This window comes from Bubalus kerabau, chromosome 17, assembly GCF_029407905.1.
Source record: "Bubalus kerabau isolate K-KA32 ecotype Philippines breed swamp buffalo chromosome 17, PCC_UOA_SB_1v2, whole genome shotgun sequence".
Lineage (NCBI taxonomy): Eukaryota > Metazoa > Chordata > Mammalia > Artiodactyla > Bovidae > Bubalus > Bubalus kerabau.
Window position 1 is genome coordinate 1,533,115 of NC_073640.1, and position 23,592 is coordinate 1,556,706.

A 23,592-nucleotide genomic window follows, 5' to 3' on the forward strand; every position below is an offset into this window, starting at 1 on the left:
GGGCGAAACGGTCCCTGACAGCCTTCCTGCGACCCTCAAAAGTTCCCCGACACGCCGGGTTCCCTCGAGGGGAACACCGAGGGTCCCGGCACCACTTCATCTTAGCCCCTTCTCCCCTCCTGATCGCGACAGGAGAGTCGATTCCCCTGCGTGGTCCGGAAGGGGTTCCCAGCCTTCCCGGCGCACCTCAGGATGAGGCCGGTCTCACGAGGAAATTCGAGAGGAGCCACGTGGGTGGGGCCACATGCCGAACGCCCCCGATTCCCCGGTCCGCTCTTAATAAGAACACGATGCCCGGGCATCTCTTCGAAAGCAAACCTGTGGATGAATGCACAACACGAAGGAGTACTGACATCCCCATGCATAGTACGGAAAAACACGCAGATTCCAAACACAGATCGACAAGTGTCCTGTCATCCCTTGAAGAACTAGTGCGGCATGCGGAGTTCCGTTCCTCCAAACAAGAGAAGGCCTGACTCTCCTTTCCCAACTCTGCAGGGACCGTGCGATCGGAGTCAGAAATGTAGATGAAACCTGACGTTCCTGCATCAACTCGAAATGAGGCCCTCTTCCATTGCGCCATACCCAGTGGAGTCCCGAGAGGCCCCTCCCAACTCCACAGTATCCCTGACTTCTCAGAGGCACCCTCAGAAGCTCTCTGCGGTCACTGGCACAAGTCGAGTGAACCCAGGGTTTCCTGCTGCATTCTGAGAAAGACCTCGAGAGTCCTTCTTTACCGCGTCTTGAGGCCCGATACCCTACCATGACTGGAGAGCAATGACGCATTTCCCTCGCCACGCCCATTGAAACCTAACTTCCCTGGCGCCACACGAGAGGCTCCCTGCGCTCCCCGTCCTACCTCATGAAAACCCCACACTGGCACCTCCGCTCGAGAAAACACATGAGACGCCCCCGTCATCGTAAGATGAGGGCCTTCTTTTCCTACATGACCTAGAGAGCAATCCCGAGTCCACTCTCCAAACTCCACTGGAGGCCTGTCTCCCTTTAGGCCACTCAGTAGCCTCCAAGAGATACACGTCGCTACTCTAGAGGAGAGCGGAGTCCGTTGCTTCCCCTCGAGCTGAGGCCTGACTACTTGGATGAGTCTGGAATGGGATCCCGAGATCCGTGTCGCCCCTGTAGAGGAAAACTCGGTCCTGGACACAAGCCTAAATGAGGTCTTTTTTGTCCTGCATTGACTCAAGTGCAATCCCCAGCTCTCCCTCGCAACTCGAATGGAAGATTGGACTTCCGTGGGCCAACACAAGAGGAAACCTGTATTCCCCGTTGTAACTCAAGAATCCTGCCGCAATTCGAGAAAAAACACGTGGGTCCCCCGTCAGCGCTAGATGAGGCCCTTGCCCACTACAGCGTCTCAAGAGAAGACCCAGGTTCCGTCTTGAAGTGTGAAACGGTACTTGGCACCCTTGATGCAACCCGAAAAGTTACCCGACTTACCAGTTTCACTCAAGGGGAGCACCGAGGTTCCCGGCACTACTTCATCTGAGCCCTTTCTCTCCTCCTGATCCCGAAAGGAGGGTCGATTCCCCTGCTTTGTCTGGAAAGGGTTCCCGGACTTTCCTGCGCGCCTCAGGATGAGGCCGATCTCACGAGGAAATTCGAGATGTAGCCTCGTGGGTGGTGCAACATGCTGAAAGACCCCGATTTCCCGGTCCGCACTTGAGGAGAACCCGATGCCCGGACACCTCTTCGAAGGCAACCCTGTGGATGAAGGCACAACAGGAAGGAGCACTGACACCCCCGTGCATCTCCGAAAAACCCGCAGGTTCCACACACATCACGAAAAGTGGTGTCATCATTGAACAACTTGAGATGTAAGCGGAGTTCCATTCCTCCGCAGAACACGAGACCTGACACTCCTGAGCAAACTCAGCAGGGACCCTGCAATCTGAGTCAGATCCGGCTCCAGGAAGTCAGGAGCAGAACCCTGAGGTTCCTGCCTCAACTCGAGATGAGGCTCTCTTCCATTGCACCAAACCCAGAGGAGTCCCGAGAGGCCTCTCCCAAATCCATAGTATCCCTGATTTCTCAGAGGCACCCTGAGAAGCTCCCTGAGGTCACCGGCACAAGTCAAGGGAACCCAGGGTTTCCTGCCGCAACCCTAGAAAGACATCGAGAGTGCTTTTTCAACCCGTCATGAGGCCCGATTCCCCTACCCTGACTGGAGAGCAATGACGCGCTCCCCCTTGCCCCGCCCATGGAGACCTGTCTTCCCTGTTGCCACACGAGAGGCTACCTGAACTCCCCGTCGTACCTCGTGAGAAACCCCACACTGGCGCCACAGCTCGAGAAAACCCACGAGACGCCCCCGTCATCTCAAGATGTGGGCCTTCTTTTCCTGCATGGCCTGGAGAGCAATCCCGAGTCCTCTCTCCAAACTGAAGAGGAGGGTTGACTCCCTTTAGACCACTCAGTGGGCTCCAAGAGATATGCGTCGCAACTCGAGAGGAGAGCCGAGTCCTTTGCTTCCCCTCGAGACGAGGCCTAACTCCCCGGGTGAGTCTGTAATGCAAACCCGAGATCCCTGTCGCCCTTGGAGAGGATCATTGGGTCCTGAACACAAGGCTAGCTGAGGTCGCTTTTGCCCTGCAGTAACTCGAGAGCACTCCCCAGCTTTCCCTCGCAACCCGAATGGAAGATGGACCTCCCTGGGCCAACACAAGAGGAAGCCTGAATTCCCAGTAGTAATTCGAGAATTCCGCCTCAACTCGAGAAAAACCACGTGATTCCCCCGTCATTGCAAGATGAGGCCCTTGCCTGCTCCAGCGTCTCAAGAGTAGTCCCACGTTCTGTCTTGAAGTGCGAAATGATATTTGGCACCCTTAATGCTACCCCAAAAGTTCCCCGACATATGGGTCGCCCTCGAGGGGAACACCGAGGTTCCTGGCACCACTTCATCTGAGCCCCTTCTCCCCTCCTGATCGCGAAAGGAGGGTCGATTCCCCTGCTTTGTCTGCAAGGGGTTCCCGACCTTCTCCGCGCACCTCAGATGAGGCTGTCTCATGAGGAAATTCGAGATGTAGCCTCGATGGTGGTGCCACATGCCGAAAGACCGCGATTTCCCGATCCGCTCTTGATAAGAACGCGATGCCCAGACACCTATAAGAAGATAGTGTGGATGAAGGCACAACACGAAGGGGCACTGACAACCCCGTGCATCGTCCAGAAAAGACCGCAGGTTACTCTTACAGCTCAACAAGTGCCTGTCACCCAGTGAACAACTCGAGAGGCAAGCGGAGGTCCATTCCTGCACACAAGACGAGGCCTGACTCACCTCTCCCAACTCTGAAGTGACCTTGCGATCGGAGTCCGAAATGGAGAGGAACCCTGAGGTTCCTGACTCCACTCGAGATGAGGCCCTCTTCCATTACACCAAAAATAGTGGAGGCCCGAGAGGCCCCTCCCAAATCCACAGTATCCCGACTTCTCAGAGGCACCCTTAGAAGCTCCCTGAGGTCACCGGCACAAGTCGAGGGAACACAGGGTTTCCTGACGCAACCCGAGAAAGACCTCGAAAATCCTCCTTCAACGCGTCTTGAATCCCGATTCCCCTACCATGACTCAAGAGCAATGACGCGTTCCCCCTCGCCACTCGCATGGAGACTTGACTTCCCTGGCGCCACACGAGAGGCTCCCTGAGCTCCCCGTCATACCTCGTGAGAAATCCCACACTGGCTCCCCAGCTCGAGAAAACCCACGAGACGCCTCCGTCATCGCGAGATGAAGGCCTTCTTTTCCTGCATGGCCTGGAGAGCATCTCGAGGCCTCTCTTCAAACTCCACAGGAGGCCTGACTCCCTTTAGGCCACTCTGTGGGCTCAAGAGATACCCGTTGGGACTCAAGAGGAGAGCGGAATTCTTTGCTTCCCCTATATACCAGGCCTAACTCCTCAGGTGAGTCTGGAATGCAACCCCGAGATCCCTGTCGCCCCTGGAGAGGAACATTAGGTCCTAGACACAAGCATAGATGAGGTCTCATTTGCCCTGAAGTGACTCGAGAGCAATCCCCTGCTCTCCCTCGCACCTCGAATGGAAGAATGGACTTCCCTGGGACAACACAAGGGGAAGCCTGAATTCCCCGTCGTAATTCGAAAATCCCGCCGCAACTCGAGAAAAACCACGTGGTTCCCCCGTCATCGCAAGATGAGGCCCTTGCCAGCTACAGCGTCTCAGGAGAAGCCCCACGTTCCATCTTGAAGTTTAAAACGATAATTGGCAACCTTGATGTTACCACAAAAGTTCCCCGACACCCTGGTCTCACTCGAGGGGAACACCAAGGTTCGGTGCACCGCTTGTTCTGAGCCCCTTATCCCCTCCTGATCACGACGGGAGGGTCGATTACCCTGCTTTGTCTGGAAGGGGTTCCGGACCTTCCCGGCGCACCTCAGGATGAGGCCGGTCTCACGAGGAAATTCAAGACGTAGCCTTGTGGTTGGTGCCACACGCCGAAAGACCCCGATTTCCGTGTCTGCTCTTGATACGAACCCAATGCTAGGACACCTCTTCGAAGGCAATCCTGTGGACGAAGGCACAAAACGAAGGGGTCTGACACCCTCCTGCATCGTTGGAAAAGCCCGCAAGTTCCACATACAGATCGACAAGTGGCCTGTCACCCCATGAACAACTCGAGAGGCAAGAGGAGTTCAATTCCTCCACACAAGACGAGGCCTGACTCTCCTGTCCCAACTCTGCATGGACACTGAGATCCGATTCAGAAATGGAGAGGAACACTGAGGTTCCTGCCTCAACTCGAGATAAGGCCCTCTTCTACTGCACCAAACCCAGTGGAGTTCGGAGCGGCCCCTCCCAACTGCACAGTATCCCTGACTTCTCAGAGGCACCCTGAGAAGCTCCCTGAGGTCACGGGCATAAGTCGAGGGAACCCAGTGTTTCCTGCCATAACCTGAGAAAAACCTCGAGAGTCCTTCTTCACGCGTCTTGATGCCCGATTCCCCTACCATGACTGGAGAAAAATGACGCGCTCCCCCTCGCCACGCGCATGAAGATCTGACTTCCCCGGCACCACATGAGAGGCTCCCTGAGCTCCCCATCGTACCTCGTGAGAAACCCCACACTGGCGCCGCAGCTCGAGAAAACCCACGAGACGCCCCTGTCATGGTGAAATGAGGGCCTTCTTTCCTGCATGACCTGAAGAGCAATCCCGAATCCTCTCTCCAAACTCCAAAGGAGGCTTGACTCCCTTTAGGTCACTCAGTGGGCTCCAAGAGATACTCGTCGATACTCAGGAGGAGAGCGGTGTCCTTTGATTCCCCTCGAGATGAGGCCTGACTACGAGGGTGAGTCTGGAATGCAACCCTGGATCCCTGTCGCCCCTGGAGAGGAACCTTAGGTCCTGGACAAAAGCCTAGAGGAGGTCTCTTTGGCCTTGCAGTGACTCAAGCGCAACCCCTAGCTTTCCCTTGCAACTCGAACAGAAGATTGGCCTTTCTGGGCCAACACAAGAGGAAGCCTGAATTTCCAGTCGTAATGCGAGAAACCCGCCGCAAATCGAGAAAAATCATGTGGTTCCCCGTATTACAAGATGAGGCCCTTGCCCCCTACAGCATCTCAAGAGAAGTCTCACATTCCGTCTTGAAGTGCAAAACAGTACTTGGCACCCTTGATGCGACCCCAAAAGTTCCCCTATATACCGATCTCACTAGAGGGGACACTGAAGTTCCCGGCACCACTTCATCTGAGGCCTTTCTCCTCTCCTGATCGCGACAGGAGGGTCGATTCCCATGCTTTGTCTGCAAGGGGTTCCCGACGTTCCCCGTGAACCTCCGGATGAGGCCGGTCTCATGAGGAAATTCGAAAAGTAGCCTCATGGTTGGTGCCATATGCTGAAAGATCCCGAATTCCCGGTCCACTCTAGATAAGAACCTGACGCCCGGACATCTCTTCGAAGGCAACCCTGTGGATGAAGGAACAACACGAAGGGACACTGACATCCCCATGCATCGTCTAGAAAAACCCGCCGATTCCACTCACAGCTCCAAATGTGGACTGTCACCCCGTGAACAACTCGAGAGGCAAGTGAAGTTGCATTCCTTCACACAAGACGAGGCCTTACTCTCCTGGCCCAACTCTTCAGGGACCCTGCGATCGGAGTCAGAAATGGAGAGGAACCCTGAGGTTCCTGCCTCAACTAGAGAAGAGGCCCTCTTCCATTGAACCAAACTCAGTGGTGTCCCGAGAGGCCCCTCCCAACACCACAGTATCCCTGAATTCTCAGAGGCTCCCTGAGAAGCTACCTGAGGTCACTGGCACAAGTCGAGGGAACCCAGAGTTTCCTGAAGTAACCCGAGAAAGACTTGGAGAGTCCTTTTTCAACGTCTCTTGATGCCCGATTCCCCTACCATGTCTCCAGAGCAAGGACGCGCTCCCCTCGCCACAAGCACGAAAATTGACTTCCCTAGTACCACACAAGAGGCTCCCTGAGTACCCCATCGTACCTCGTGAGAAAACCCACAGTGGCGCCGCAGTTCGAGAAAAACCACAAGATGCCCCCATCAAGGAGAGATGCGGGCCTTCTTTTCCTGCCTGACCTGGAGAGCAATCCCTGGTCCTCTCTCCAAACTTCACAGGAGGATTGACTCCCTTTAGGCCACTCAGGTGGGTCCAAGAAATACCCGGTGCGACTCGAGAGGAGAGTGGAGTCCTTTGCTTCCCTGGAGACGAGGCCTGACTCCCCGGGTGAGTTTGGAATGCAACCCCGAGATCCCTGTCGCCCCTGGAGTGGAACATTATGTCCTAGACACAAGCCTAGATGAGGTCTATTTTGCCCTACAGTGACTCGAGAGCAACCTCCATCTCTCCCTCACAATTTGAATGGAAGATTGGTCTTCCCAAGGTCAACACAAGAGGAAGTCTGAATTTCCCATCGTAATTCGAGAATTCAGCCTCAAGTCTTAAAAACCATGTGGTTCCCCCTTCATCACAATATGAGGCCCTTGCCAGCTAGAGTCTCAAGAGAAGTCCCACGTTCCATCTTAAAGTTCGAAATGCTACTTGGCACCCTTGATGTGACCCAAAAGTTCCCCAACATACCGGTCTCACTCCAGGGGAACACGGAAGTTCCCGGAGTCTCCAGGGAAGTCCCATGTTCCGTCCTTAAGTGCGAAACGGTAATTGACACCCTTGATGCGACCGCAAAAGTTCGCCGACACGCTGGGTTCCCTCGAGGGGAACACCGAGGGTCCCGGCACCACTTCATCTGAGCCCCTTCTCCCCTCCTGATCGCGACAGGAGAGTCGATTCCCCTGCTTTCTCTGGAAGGGGTTCCCGGCCTTCCTGGTGCACCTCAGGATGAGGCTGGTCTCAGGAGGAAATTCGAGACTAGCCATGTGTGAGGTGCCACGTGCCGAACAACCCCGATTTTCCGGTCCGCTCTTGATAAGAACCCGATGCCCGGACACCTCTTCGAAGGAAACCCTGTGAGTGAAGGCACAACACGAAGGGGCACTGACACCCCCGTGCATCATCCGGAAAAACCCGCAGGGTCTACTCACAGCTCGACAAGGGGCCTGAGACTCCCGGAACAACTCGAGAGGCAACCAGAATTCCATTCCTCAGACAAGACGAGGCATGACTCTCCTGTCCCAACACTGCAGGGACCGTGCAGTCGGAGTCAGAATCGGAGAGGAAGCCTGAGGTTCCTGCCTCCCTTCGAGATGAGGCCCTCTTCCATTGCGACGAACCCAGCAGAGTCCCGAGAGGCCCCGCCAACTCCACAGCATCCCTCACCTCTCAGAGACACCCTGGGAAGTTCCCTATAGTCCCCTGCAGAAGTCGAGGGAAACGAGGGATTCCCGCCGCCACCCGAGAAAGACCTCGAGAGTCCTTCTTCAACGCGTCTTGAGGCCCTAGTCGCATCCCATGACTCGAGAGTGATGACCAGCTCCCCCTCGCCATGCGCATGGAGACATGAGTTCCCTGGCGCCGCACGAGAGGCTCCCTGAGGTCCTCGTCATGCCTCGTGAGAAAACCCCCACGGGCGCTGCAGCCTGAGGAAACCCATGAGACGCCCCCGTCCTCACGAGCTGAGGGCCTTCTTTTCCTGCCTGGCCTGGAGAGCAATCCCGAGTCCTCTCTCCAAACTGAAGAGGAGGCTCGACACCCTTGAGTCCACTCATTGGGCTCCAAGAGATCCGTGTCGCGACTTGAGAGGAAAGCGGAGTCCTCTGCTTCCCCTCGAGGCGAGGCCTGACTCCCCGGGGGAGTCTGGAATGCAAACCCGAGATCCCTGTCTTCCCTTGAGAGGAATATTAGGTCCTGGACACACGCCTCGATGAGGTCTCTTTGGCCCTGTAGTGACTCGAGCAGAACCCCCAGCTTTCCCTTGCAACTCCAGGGGAAGATTGGGCTTCCCAGGGCCAACCCAAGAGGAAGCCTGAAATCCCCGTCGTTTTCGAGAATCCAGACGTAACTCGAGAAAAACGACGTGGTTCCAACGTCTTCACAGGATGAGGCCCTTGCCCGCTACAGCGTCTCCAGGGAAGTCCCATGTTCCGTCCTGAAGTGGGAAACGGTACTTGGCTCCCTTGATGCGACCCCTAAAGTTCCCTGAAACACCGGGTTCCCTCGAGTGTAACACCTAGAGTCCCGGCCCCACTTCATCTGAGCCCCATCTCCCCTCCTGATCGCGACAGGAGATTCGATTCCCGTGCTTTGTGTGGAAGGTGTTCCCGGCCTTCCCGGCGCACCTCAGGATGATGCTGGTCTCACGAGGAAATTCGAGATGAGCCACGTGTGTGCTGCCACATGCCGAACGACCCCGATTTCCCGGTCCGCTCTTGAAATGAACCCTATACCCGAACACCTCTTTGAAGGCAACCCTGTGGGGGAAGGCACCAAATGAAGGGGCAATGACACCCCCGTGCATCTTCTGGAAACACCCGCAGGTTCCACACACAGCTCGACAAGGGGCCTGAGACCCACTGAACGACTCGAGAGGCAAGCAGAGTTCCATTACTCAGACAAGATGAGGCCTGACTCTCCTGTCCCAACCCTGCAGGGACCCTGCGGTCGGAGTCAGAAATGGAGAGGAAGCCTGAGGTTCCTGCCTCCAATCGAGATGAGGCCCTCTTTCATTTCGTCAAACCTAGTGGAGTCCCGAGAGGCCCCTCTAACTCCTCAGTATTCTTCACCTCTCAGAGGCACCTGGGAAGTTCACTAAGGGCCCGGTAGAGGTCGAGGGAAACGAGTGTTTCCCACCCCAACCCAAGAAAGACCTCGAGAGTCCTTCTTACATGCGTCTTGAGGCCCTAGTCCCTCCCATGACTCCAGAGCAATGACGCGATCTGCCTGGCCACACTCATGGAGGCCTGACTTCTCTGGCGCCGCACGAGAGTCTCCCTGATCTCCCCATCATATCTCGTGAGAAACCCCACACTGGCGCCACAGCTCGAGAAAACCCATGAGACACTCCCGTCATCACGAGAGGAGGGCCATCTTTAACTGCATGGTATGCAGATCAAGCGTGAACCTTCTGTCCAAGCTACACAGGACGCTTGACTCCCTTTAGGCCACTCATTGGGCTCCAAGAGTTACATGTCGCGACTCGAGAGGATAGTGGAGTCCTTTGCTTCCACTCGAGACGAGGCGTGACCCACCGGGTGAGACTGGAATGCGACCCCGATATCCCTGTTGCCCCTGGAGAGCAATACTACGTCCTGGACCCAAGCCTAGATGAGGACTCTTTGCCCTGAAGTGACTCGAGAGCAACCCACAGCTCTCCCTGACAAGTTGAATGGAAGATTGGACTTGCTGGGCCAACACAAGAGGAAGCCTGAATTCCCCGTCGTAACTCGAGAATCCCGCCGCAACTCGAGAAAAACCACGTGTTTCGCTCGTCATCGCAATATGAGGCCCTTGCCCGCTAGAGCATCTCCAGAGAATTCCCACGTTCCGTCTTGAAGTGCGAAACTGTACTTGGCACCCTTGATGCGACCTCAAAAGTGCCGTGACATACCGGTCTCACTCGAGGGGACCACCGAAGTTCCCGGCACCACTTCATCTGAGCCCCTTCTCCCCTTCTGATCGCGACCGGTAGGTCGATTCCCGTGCTTTGTCTGCAAGGGTTTCCCTACCTTCCCGGCGAACCTCAGGATGAGGCCGGTCTCCTGAGGAAATTCGAGATGTAGCCTCGTGGGTGGTACCACATGCTGAAAGACCCCAATTTTCTGGTACGCTCTTGAAAAGAACCCGATGCCCGGACACCTCTTTGAAGGCAACCCTGTGGATGAAGGCACAACACGAAGGGGAAATGACACCCCTCTGCATCATCCGGAAAAACCCACAGGTTCCACACACAGCTCAACAAGAGGCCTGTCACTCCATGAACAACTCGCAAGGAAAGCGGAGATCCATTCCTCCACAGAAGACGAGGCGTGACTCTCTTGTCCATACTCTGCAGGTACTCTGCGACCCGAGTCAGAAATGGAGAGGACCCCTGAAGTTCCTGCCTGCATACGAGATGAGGCCCTCTTCAATTGCACCAAACCCAGTTGAGTAACGAAAGGCCCCTCCCAAATCCACAGTGTCCCTGACTTCTCAGAGGCACCCTGAGAAGTTGCCTGAGGTCACCGACACAAGTCGAGGGAACCCAGGGTTCCCTGCCGCAACCCGAGAAAGACCTCGAGAGTCCTTCTTCAATGCGTCTTGAGGCCCGATTCGCCTACTATGACTCGAGAGCAATCACGCACTCCCCTTCACCACACGCACGGAGACCTGACGTCCCTAGCACCACACGAGAGGCTCTCTGAGCTCCCCGTTGTACCTCGTGAGAAATCTGATACTGGCGCCACAGCTGGAGAAAACCCACGAGACGCCCCCGTCATCGCAAGATGAGGGCCTTTTTTCCTGCATGGCCAGGAAAACAATCCCGAGTCATCTCTCCAAACTCCATAGGAGGCTTCACTCCCTTTACGCCACGCAGTGGGCTCCAAGAGATACCCGTCGCGACTTGACAGGAGAGCGGAGTCCTTTTTTTCCCCTCAAGACGAGGCCTGACTCTCCGGGTGAGTCGAGAATGCAACCCTGAGGTCCCTGTCGGCCCAGTAGTGGAACAATAGGTCCTGGACACAAGCGTAGATGATGTCTAGTTTGCCCTGCAGTGACTGGAGAGCAATCCCCAGTTCTAACTCGCAACTCGAATGGAATACTGGATTTTCCTGGCGCCACACAAGAGGCTCCCTAAGATCCCCGTGGTACTTCATGAGACACCCCACACTGGCGCCGCAGCTCGAGAAAACCCACGAGATGCCACCGTCATCTCGAGATGAGGGCCTTCTTTTCCTGCATGGCCTGGAGTCCAATCCCGAGTCCTCTCTCCAAACTCCACAGGAGGCTTGACTCCCTTTAGTACACACAGTGGGCTCCAAGAGATACCCATCGCGACTCGAGACGAGAGCGGAATTCTTTGCTTACCCTCGAGGTGAGAACTGACTCCCCGGATGAGTCTGGAATGCAAACCCGAGATCCCTGTCGCCCCTGGAGAGCAACATTAGATCCTGGACACAAGCCTAGATTAGGTCTCTTTTGCCCTGCAGTGACTCTAGCGCAATCCCCAGCTCCCCCTCGCAACCCGAAAGCAAGATTGGATTTCAAGGCCAACAAGAGGAAGCCTAAATTCCCGGTCATAACTCGAGAATCCTGCCGCAACTCGAGCAAAACCACGTGGTTCTCCCGTCATCGCAAGATGAGGCCCTTGCCCGCTACAGCGTTTCAAAAGATGTCCCAGGTTCCGTCTTGAAATGCGAAACGGTACTTGGCACCCTTGATGCGACCCCAAAAGTCCCCCAACACACCGGTCTCACTCAAGGGGAACACCGAGGTTCCCGGCACCACTTCATTTAAGCCCCTTCTCCCCTCCTGATCGTGACCGGTGGGTCGATTCCCCTGCTTTGTCTGCAAGGGGGCCCGACCTTCCCTGCACAACTCAGGATGAGGCCGGTCTCATGGGGAAATTCGATACGTAGCTTTGTGGGTGGTGCCGCTTGCTGAAAGACTCCAATTTCCCGGTCCGCTCTTGATAAGAATCCGATGCTCGGACACCTCTTGGAAGGCAGCCTTGAGTATGAAGGTACAACACGAAGGGGCACTAACACACCTGTGCATCATCCGGAAAAACGGGCAGGTTACATACACAGCTCGACAAGTGGCCTGTCACCTCGAGAACAACTCGAGAGGCAAGAGGAGTCCCATCCTCCAGAAAAGACGAGGCCTGACTCTCCTGTACCAACATGCAGGGACCTTGCGATCTGAGTCAGAAATGGAGAGGAACACTGAGGTTCCTGCTTCAACTCGAGATGAGTCCCTCTTACATTCCACCAAATGCAGAGGAGTCTCGAGAGGCCCCTCCAAACTGCACAGTATCCCTGACTTCTCAGAGGCACTCTGAGAAGCTCCCTGAGGTCGCAGGCACAAGTCAAGGGAACCCTGGGTTTTATGCAGTGACCCGAGAAAGACCTCGAGAGTCCTTCTTCAACCCGTCTTGAGGCCCGATTACCCTACCATGACTCGAGAGCAATGACGATCTCCCCCTAGCCATCTCATGGGGACCTGACTTCCCTGGCGCCACACGAGAGGCTCCCTGAGCTCCCTCTCGTACCTCGTCAGAAACCCGGCACTAGCGCGGCAGTCTAGAAAACCCACGAGACACCGCCGTCATCGCGAGATGAGGGCCTTCTTTTCCTGCATGGCCTGGAGAGGAATCCCGAGTCCTCTATCCAAACACCACAGGAGGCTTGACTCCCTTTATGGCACACAGTGGGCTCCAAGAGATACCCATCGCGACCCAAAAGGACAGCAGAGTTCTTTGCTTCCCCTTGAGATGAGGCCTGATTCCCCGGGTGAGTCTGGTATGCAAGCCCGAGATCCCTGTCGCCCCTAGGGACGAACATTAAGTCCTGGACACAAGCCTAGATGAGGTCTATTTTGCCCTGCAGTGACTCGAGGGCAATCCCCAGCTCTCCCTTGAAACTCGAATGGAAGATAGGACTTCCCTGGGCCAACACATAAGGAAGACTGTATTCCCTGTCAAAACTCGAGAATCCCGCCACAACTCGAGAAACGCCACGTGGTTCCCCCGTCATCGCAAGATGAGGCCCTTGCCCCCTACAGCGTCTCAAGAGAAGTCCCACGTTCCGTCTTGAAGTGCGAAACGGTATTGGCACCCTTGATGCGACCTCAAAAGTTCCTCGCCACACCAGTCTGACTCAAGGTGAACACCGAGGTTCCCAGCACCACTACATCTGGGCCCCTTCTCCCCTCCTGATCGCGACAGGAGGGTCGATTCCCCTGTTTTGTCTTGAAGGGGTTCCTGCCTTTCCCGGTGCATCTCAGGATGAGGCCGGTCTCACGAGGATATTCGAGACATAGCCTCGTGGATGGTGACACATGCCGAAAGACCCCGATTTCCCGGTCCGCTCTTGATAAGATCCCAGTGCCCTGACACCTCTTTGAAGATAACCCTTTTGATGAAGGCACAACACTTAGGGTCACTGACACTCCCGGGTATCGTCTGCAGAAACCCGCAGGTACCACACACAGCTCGAGAAGTGACCTGTCACCCCGTGAACAACTGGAGAGGCAAGCGGAGTTCCATTCCTCCACACAAGACGAGGCCTGACTCTCCTGTTCGAACTCTGCAGCGAAACTGCGATCCGAGTCAGATCTGGCCCAGGAGAAGTCAGGAGACGAAACATGAGTTTCCTGCCTCCACTCGAGATGAGGCCCTCTTCCATTGCACCAAACCCAGTGGAGTCCCGAGAGGCCCCTCCCAACTGCATAGTATCCCTGACTTCTCAGAGGCACCCTTAGACCTTCCTGAGATCACCGGCACAAGTCGAGGGAACCAAGGGTTTCCTGCCCCAACCCGTAAAAGACCTCGAGAGTCTTTCTTCAACGCGTCTTGAGGCGCTATTCCCCTACCATGACTCGAGAGCAATGACGCGCTCCCCCTAGCCACGCGCATAGAAACCTGACTTCCCTGGCGCCACAGGAGAGGCTCCCTGAGCTCCCCATTATACCTCGTGAGCAACACCACACTGGAGCCGCAGCTCGAGAATACCCACGAGACGCCCCAGTCCTCACGAGATGAGGGCCTTCTTTTGCTGTATGGCCTGGAGAGCAATCCTGAGTCCTCTCTCCAAACTCCACAGGAGGCTTGACTCATTTTAGGCCACACAGTGAGCTCCAAGATATACCCGTCGCAACTTCACAGGAGAGCAGTGTCCTTGGCTTCCCCTCGAGACGAGACCTGATTCCCCGGGTGAGTCGAGAATGCAATGCCGAGATAGCTGTCGCCCCAGCAGAGGAACATTAGGTCCTGGACACAAGCCTAGATGAGCTCTATTTGGCCCTGCAGTGTCTCGAGAGCAATCCCCAGTTCTAACTCGCAATTCGAATGAAAACTGGACTTCCCTGGGCCAGTTGAAGAGGAAGCCTGAATTCCCCGTCGTCACTCGACAATCCCGCCGCAACTCGAGAAAAAACACGTGGTTCCAACGTCTTCGCAAGATGAGGCCCTTGCCCACTACGGCGTCTCAAGGGAAGTCCATTGTTCCGCCCTGAAGTGCGAAACGGTACCTGACACCCTTCGTGAGAACCCCAAAAGTTCCCCGACACACCGGGTTCCCTCGAGGGGAACACCGAGAGTCCCGGCACCGCTTCATCTGAGCCCCTTCTCCCCTCCTGATCACGACAGGAGAATCGATTCCCCTGCGTGGTCCGGAAGGGGTTCCCGGCCCTCCCGGCGCACCTCAGGATGAGGCCGGTCTCACGAGGAAATTCGAGACGAGCCACGTGGGTGGGGCCACATGCCGAACGCCCCCGATTCCCCGGTCCGCCCTTGAGAAGGACCCGAGGCCCGGACCCCTCTTCGAAGGCAACCCTGTGGGTGAAGGGATAACACGGAGGGGCACTGCCAACCCCGTGCATCGTCCGCAAAGACCCGCGGGTGCCATACACAGCTCGACGAGGGGCCTTAGACCCCCTGAGCAACTCGAGAGGCCAGCGGGGTTCCCTTCCTCAGGCAAGACGAGGCCTGACTCTCCTGTCCCAACTCTGCAGGGACCCTGCGGTCGGAGTCCGAAACGGAGAGGAAGCCTGAGGTTCCTGCCTCCCCTCGAGGTGAGGCCCTCTTCCGTTGCGCCAGACCCAGCGGAGTCCCGAGGGGCCCCGCCAAATCCACAGGATCCCTCGCCTCTCAGAGGCACCCTGGGAAGTTCCCGAAGGTCCCCGGCAGAAGGCGAGGGACACGAGGGTTTCCCGCCGCCCCCCGAGAAAGACCACGAGAATCCTTCTTCAACGCGTCTCGAGGCCCTAGTCCCCTCCCGTGACTCGAGAGCCAGGACGCGCTCCCCCTCGCCATGCGCATGGAGACCTGACTTCCCTGGCGCCGCATGAGAGGCTCCCTGAGATCCTCGTCGTGCCTCGGGAGAAAACCCCCACGGGCGCCGCAGCTCGAGGAAACCGCTGAGACGCCCCCGTCCTCGCGAGCTGAGGGCCTTCTTTTCCTGCATGGCCTGGTGAGCAATCCCGGGTCCTCTCTCCAAACGGAAGAGGAGGCTGGACTCCCTTGAGGCCGCTCAGGGGGCTCCAAGAGAGCCGCGTCGCGACTCGAGAGGAGAGCGGAGTCCTTGGCTTCCCCTCGAGACGAGGCCTGACTCCCCGGGGGAGCCTGGAATGCAACCCCGAGATCCCTGCCTTCCCTGGAGAGGAATATTAGGTCCCGGACACACGCCTAGGTGCGGTCTCTTCGGCCCTGCAGTGACTCGAGCGCAACCCCCAGCTTTCCCTCGCAACTCGAGGGGAAGATTGGGCTTCGCAGGGCCAACCCAAGAGGAAGCCTGAGATCCCCGTCGTAACTCAAGAATCCGCCGCAACTCGAGAAAAACCACGTGGTTCCCACGTGATCGCAAGATGACGCCCTTGCCCGCGACGGCGTATGAAGGGAAGTCCCCTGTTCCGCCCTGAAGGGCGAAACGGTCCCTGACAGCCTTCCTGCGACCCCCAAAAGTTCCTCGACACGCCGGGTTCCCTCGAGGGTAACACCGAGGGTTCTGGCCCCACTTCATCTGAGCCCCTTCTCCCCTCCTGATGGCGACAGGAGAGTCGATCCCCCTGCGTTGTCTGGAAGGCTCCCCGGCCTTCCCGGCATACCTCAGGATGTAGCCGGCCTCACTAGGAAATTTGAGACTAGCCCCGTGGGTGGTCCCACATGCCGAAAGACCCCGATTTCCCTGTCCGCTCTTGAAAAGAACCCGAGGCCCGGACACCTCTTCGAAGGCAACCCAGTGGGTGAAGGCACAACACGAAGGGGCACTGTCACCGTCGTGCATCGTCCGGAAACACCCGCAGGTTCCACACACAGCTGAACAAGGGGCCTGAGACCCCCTGAACAGCTCGACAGGCAAGCGGAGTTCCCTTCCTCAGACAAGACGATTCCTGAGTCTCCTGTCCCAACTCTGCAGGGACCCTGCGGTCGGAGTCCGAAACGGAGAGGAAGCCTGAGGTTCCTGCCTTCCCTGGAGATGAGGCCCTCTTCCATTGCGCCAAACCCAGCGTAGTCCTGAGAGGCCCCTCCAACTCCACAGCATCCCTCATCTGTCAGAAGCACACTGGGAAGTTCCCTAAGGTCACCGGTAAACTTTTATTGCACAAGGTCCACATGAAAAGGCCCACGCAGCAGGACAGCCACAGATTCTGTCTGCCATTAAAGGGCAGTAAGGTGCCCTCCCCCCTTCTTTGCTGCCTCGGTGGCCACCAGGGTGCAATTCGCGTACCCTTCCCTTTCCCATCCTAGCAGGTGCTCCAGGGCCCGCTGGCCTACAAAGTGCCAGAAGCAGGGCTGGGCCAGCCGGCCAGAATTCAGGGTTCTGTCCCTTGGACTTCCAGCGGACACTAGGCTGCTTGGGAAAACCGCGCAGACTCTGAGGTTTTTCAGCAGAGGGGTGGAGTGGTAAAGGCCTTGACCCCAAAGACGAGGCCTTCCTGCGACCGCCAGGTTGGGGAGCTCTGAGACTGTGCCAACACAGGGCGGAATACATGGTTCCCTGCTCCACGCAGTCCCCGTTCCCTTACCTGTGTTCCGCACCCCTCCGCTGTGGCCGATGGATGCCGATCCTTGGGGATCCAGGAGTTCACGAAATGGGCATTCCCAGCCGCAATGGCGACCCCCAACAGCACATCTGGAAAGCCCTCCCCCACCCCCGCCAGGAGCCGACCCCCGCTGCGAACGGACCCCCACCCCGCCCCGCGCCGCCAGGTTTTGCCCCGGCCCTGCTGGGCTCCCGGCGGGTTCCCAGCCACATTGGCGACCCCCGGGAGCACAACAGGGACCGACCCCCCACCCACAGCGAGCGGAATCTCGACCTGTGCAGCCCAGGTTTACCCCACCCTGGCTGCGCTCCCGGCGTGTTTCCAGCCGCAGTGGCCATCTCTGAGAGCACAACTGGGAAGCCCTCCCCTACCCCCGCCAGGAGCCGACACCCGCCCTGTGCCGCCCGGGTTCGCCCCGCCCCTGCCGCGCTCCAGGGGCGCTGCCCACCTTCACCAGCGGCTCTCGGTGAGCCCCGTCCCCACGCCCGGTTCCAGGAGAGGCTCTCGGACCTCGCTGCTGCTGCCAGGTCAAACATGAGGACAATACATACACCCCACAGAGACAATCCAAGCTGTCTATGATTTAGGGATAAAACGAGGACTACAGAAAGGCAAGATGACCTGACCTAGGAGGGCCATGATATTCTATAGAACCAGACAAAGTTGGTTACCAAGGAAACTTTTTTCCTTGGAACCCGGAAAGCTGGTTCTTTGCATATGCAATGACCAACAATTAGCTTGTTACCCATGCCTGCCTTACTGCCACCCCCATCCCCCCACTCCCCAGAAGACTGGCTCAAAGAAATATTTTAAATCTCAGGCGGAAACCTGGAAGATGTCTTGTCTGTCTGTTTGGATTAAGGTATGTGTCAGTGTGAGCCTTGTGTTTTTTGATAATATTGCTCAAGTTCTGTGTTCTGATTTCAATGGTCTCAAGACAAGGCAGCCCTTCCAAATCAAACTGCTGGAAATACAAGAAAACATTGACCTAAATGAATGTCAGAGTCCCGTGAACTGGGAACTAGTCAATATTAAATATCTAGTATTTTTGGTTTTGCTCCTCCATTATAGACATGTCTAACAGTCAACAACATTAAGCACAACATGTTCATAGTGCCTAGGTTTCTTTTGAGGTAAAAATTGCTCTATTGTTATATCTGTCACAAGCTCTTCAGCAAGAAACTACCTGGAAACGACAACAACAAAAGTAAAAAATGTAAATGTGATATGAGCTTTTAGACAAACTCTTTACAATGATTATACTCTAAAATATCTGCCTCTCATAGTCTTGATTGAAGGCAGAGGAGAAGGGGATGACAGAGGATACAATGGTTGTATGGCATCACTGACTCGATGGACATGAGTTTGAGCAAGCCCCTGGAGTTGGTGACGGACACGGAAGCCTAGCGTCCTTCAGGCCACGGGGTCCCAAAGAGTCAGACACGACTGAGCAACTGAACTGAACTGAACTAACAAACGTTTCTCCAGGTGTTTTGGTTACCCGAGTTTCTATCCTTGTGACGACAGTGTATTGAATAGCTAGGTCATTTCCAAATAAATGAAAGTTCTGAAACATTCACGACTTGAAAGGACCTCCCTTTTACACAGAAACAAAAGAGATTTTTGACTCTCCATGAATAGTGTCTGGCACCATCCTGACATGTTAAATGTAAGAAAGCAATTGTTTTGTTTTGTTTTGTTCTGTTCTTGGGGGTGGGGGGAGGGGGGCGGGCTATAGCCAATGCCAATATAAAAGTCAGTTCTTGGTTGCTGAAGGGAAATGTATGACTTGTTATATCAAGAAAGTATGTGGAATGCAATGGCACTTGAGGAAGGAAAACGAAGTAGTTCTGTCTTACAGGTGGCAGTTTCAGGATGGGAGAAGCAAAGGAATGGGTACAGAATGGGATAAGGAGGTTGTAGGGAAAGTGGACCCCCAGAAAAGAGTTCTGTGCCTAGCACAAGTTTTCTTGAGATGTCGAACTGCCTTTGCTAATGGAGTTTAAGTTTCTTTACCTCTTAAGTGATCTCTTCTAGGTTGACCTAGAACAGAAATCTTTGGTTAGCTTTGGCTAAGTGGAGAAGTAGTGTTTCACGGTGACATATGTGATCCTTCCTGACTGTTTGCAGCCCTTTTGATATCGATGCCTTGCTTCTGCTGCTGCTGCCGCCGCCGCTGCTGCTAAGTCGTTTCAGTCGTGTCCGACTCTGTGCGACCCCATAGACAGCAGCCCACCAGGCCCCGCAGTCCCTGGGGTTCTCTAGGCAAGAACACTGGAGTGGGTTGCCATTTCCTCCTCCCATGCATGAAAGTGAAAAGTGAACGTGAAGTCGCTCAGTGGTGTCCGACTCTTAACCACCGCATGGACTGCAGCCTACCAGGCTCCTCCATCCATGGGATTTTGCACGCAAGAGTACTGGAGTGGGGTGCCATTGCCTTCTCCCATATCTGTGCACAAGCCTGCCTAAATAATTGACTTCTAGCTAGCTTTGGGATGCCAATGACCATCCACCCTTACCAGGCAACAGAGAAGAGAAAAACACTTACCACAGGAGGTCCTGGTAAGGAACAAGGAACTAACAAGCTCCCGCCAACCAGGATTCTGCAGAGGTCAACAAGAGGTCAGTAAGAGATGGAAGACTGCAGTCCAGAGGTCCTAGCAACTTCCATCTTGCAGCAGAGACCCAGCATAGTCAAAACGAATTCAATGTTGCAAAAAATAAGTAAACAAATAAAGGACAGAAGTTCTTTGAACACATGACTGAGATTAGGGGTGAGGCAGTACATGTATGGTGCCCGGAAAATCTTAAAGTATGAGAAAGGAAAGAAATTAAAGACAACTATCAAGCTGTCCAAACTGATAAAAACGAAAGATTACACGGTTTTTTCTGTATATATTAGCAGATAATAATCTGAAAAGGAATTAAAAAAAATTCCCTTTCAATAATGTCAACATGAATACAACACTTTGCCATGGATGTAACGAGGATGACAAGACTGGTACACTGGAAATTATACACCCTGGCTGAAAACTATCCTGAATACATGGACAGATATTCCATAACAATGGAAAGACTTAAGATGGCAATACCATGGAATGCATCTTCAATCTGAAATGAAGATTTGATATGATTTGATCGCTCAGAGCTTTTGTGTCATCAATTGTTATTAAAGTATAAATGAGATAGAGAAAGCTGCTGACTTAGACTTGAGGCGGGGTGTACGCCCTGCTGGTCTCTAGCCAGATATTCTACAGGCACTAGCAGTCAGCTAAGGAAAGAAAGGCACTGTCTCAGGGAATGGCACCAGGCCCCTCCCCCACGACATGCCTTGAGGTCACATTGGCAGCAGGTGAGTCATCCTGGGCCAAAAACTGATTGACATGAATCTTGAAGAAAGGCAGTATTCCAGGCAAATATATCATTTCCTTAACATAGATTAGGAGAACAAGGTACGAGGAAAACATACAGTTTTGTTCAAGTCGCTTCTGAGCCTATTGGGGGAACCGACCTGAAGCCAGAGTCCAGCGGATATACATAGGATATTTACATCGCTTAAGACAAACATTTCCTCAGGAACAAATGCATTGCTTAGCTCAAGGTTTGTCTGCGAAATTCTTACACATCAGGAGATGGCTCCGAGCTGGGTTTCTACACACAAGAACATGAATGCAAAGGACAAGACTGCACAGCCCATCTGCCCCCCTTCCCCACAGCCAGCAGCATTTCCAAGTGACCTCCTAAGGCCTTCCCCAAAATACAGGGGCACCTCTGGGTTTCCTGTTTCAAGCTCTTCGAACACTTTTCTTAAAAAAAAAAAAATCCTGCACACTTCTTGATAGAATGCCACAGTGCAAGGAAAACAGGCCTTCAATACTTAAACCTCCCTGTGCCAAACACTTGGGGCTTGGTTTTGTTTTGTTTTGTTTTTTAATTACACCACCACATAATTTAAACTTTTTACAATTTCTAATTATTCAGTACCAAAACACCAAACTTTTATTGCACAAGGTCCCCATGAAAAGGCCCACGCATCAGGACAGCCACAGATTCTGCCATGAAAGGGCAGCAAGGTGCCCTCCCCACTTCTTTGCTGCCTGGGCGGCCACCAGGGTTTGAAATCCATGCACCCTACTAAGTTTCTAGGGTGCAATTCGTGGACCCTTCCCTTTCCCATCCCAGCAGGTGCTCAAGGGCCCGCTGGCTTACAAAGTGCCAGAAGCAGGGCTGGGCCAGCCGGCAAGAATTCAGTGTTCTGTCCCTTGGACTTCCAGTGGACACTAGGCTGCTTGGAAGAACCGCGCAGACTCTGAGATTTTTCAGCAGAGGGGTGGAGCGGTAAATGCCTTGACCCCAAAGGCAAGGCCTTTCTGCGACCGCCAGTTTGGGGAGCTCCGAGAATGTGCCAACAGACGGCGGAATACTTGGTTCCCTGCTCCACGCAGTCCCAGTTCCCTTACCTGTGGTCCGCAGCCCTCCGCTGCACCCATGGGATGGCGATCCTTGGGGACCCAGGAGCGGACGAAATGGGAGTTCCCAGCCGCAGTTGCAACCCCCGAGAGCGCAACTGGAACCCCTCCCCATCCCCCCCATGAGCCGACCCCCGCCCCGCGCCGCCAGGGTTAGCCCCGCCCCTGCCGCGCTCCAGGCGCGTTTTCAGCCTCAGTGTCCACCTCCGAGAGCACAACTGGGAAGCCCGCCCCCACCCCCGCCAGAAGCCGACTCCCGCCCCACGCCGCCGGCGTTTGCCCCGCCCCTGCACGGTCCAGTTACCTTCCCAGCTTCTAGCGTTCACGCCCGGGTAGGAGCAGGATGTAGGAGTATGGGAGATGTGTCTGGAGCCTGACAGCCTCAGCTCCGCTCTGGCCTGCCCTTTGGACCTAGGAGCCAGGCCAACTTGCAGAGGGCTTAGGGCCCCATTGTATGCAAACTACCAAGGCCTACCGCAAGGAGAGCTCTGTCCGAGGGAAGGGAAGCGCCCCAGGCTGCGTTCCCGAGCTGTTGCTTGGCAATGCAGACTCAGCGGTAAACGGAGGGAATCAGGGTCCTAGTGCCCCTGTCTTGGGGAGGAAGCTCCACAGCCAGAGTGTTCCTCCCTTTGTGCCCAGAAAGCGCCTGCCAGACTGGGCTTCCCCGGAGCTCTGTTGCAGAGCAGAGACGTGTGGATGTGTTTTGGGGCCTTGACATGTGCGTTTGGGCTCCCTAGCACAGCCCCAGCGTAGGGGAACCAGCCCCTGAGCAGAGAGCTCCAGGCAGTGCTCTGTGCTCTGGATTGGAAGCCCACTCCCAGCACGCGGGAGAATAGAGTCAGGCCGCCGTCGGGTGCTTGCAAGCCTGTATTGGGAAGGACCGAATGATCTTCCACTCCGGCGGAGCTCCAGATCTGCACCCAGGCGCGATATCGCAGAGCCCCGGCCTAGAGGCTGCTCTGCCTGGGCGAGCCTCGCCAAGCCCTTCCCAGCTTCTAGCTTTCGCGCAGGGGAAGGAACAGACTGCGGAAGTGGGGGAGACGTGACTGGCGGGCGCCTTACTGGCCTCAGCTCCGCTCTTCCTTTCCCTTTGCACCTATGATCCATGCCTCCTTGCAGAGGGCTTAGGGACCGAAGGAGAGCTCTGTCAGAGGGAAGGGAAGCGCCCCAGGCTGCATTCCCAAGCTGTTGTTTAGCCGCCCAGACTCAGCGCTGCACAGGGATAATCAGGCTCTCTGTGGCCGCAGCTTCACACACAGGTGTGTCTCCGTAGGAATCAAGAAAGTTCCTGACAGAGTGAGGTTCATTAGAGCTATACTAAAGAGCAAAGGCTTGTCCATGTGGTCTTGCCTTCCCCTGTGCCTTTGGGTCTCCAGGCTCGGCCCCAGCTCCGTGGAAACAACCCCTGAGAAAATATCTTCAAGATCCACTTTTCCCAGTGTCTGGGAACCGGGGTTCGTAGGAGGAGAGAAAAGCACGCCTCCATCGGGAACGAAAAGGCAGTCCACCTGCCTGTGTTTTGAAGCCTGTATTTGGAAGGAATGGGTTAGCTTCTCCTAAAGGAGACCTCCAGATCTGCTCAGAAGTCGGTAATTCCAGAGGCAGGGTACTGGTTCCTGACTGCCCTTTGCTAGCCTTGCAAAGATATTCCTAGATTCTAGAGTTATTTTCCATGAAGGAGCAGGCTTCGGGAATGTGTCAGACGGGACTGGCTCCTTATTGACCTCAGCTCAGCTATTGCCTTTCCATTCAAACTAGGGCAAGGCCCTACTTTATGAAGGGTAAGGGTCTTCTTCTTTGCAAACTGCCAAGGGCTACAGCAATGAGACCTCTGTCAAGGTGAGGGAAGCCTAAGAGGATGGATTCTCAAGCAGGTGCTTTGCCACAAAGCATCAGCACGCCACGAAGAGAATCAAGCTCCCTGTGCACCAATGTTGGGAGTGTAGCTTCACACACAGAGTTGTCTCTATAGGAGCCAAGAATGTTCCTGAGAGATT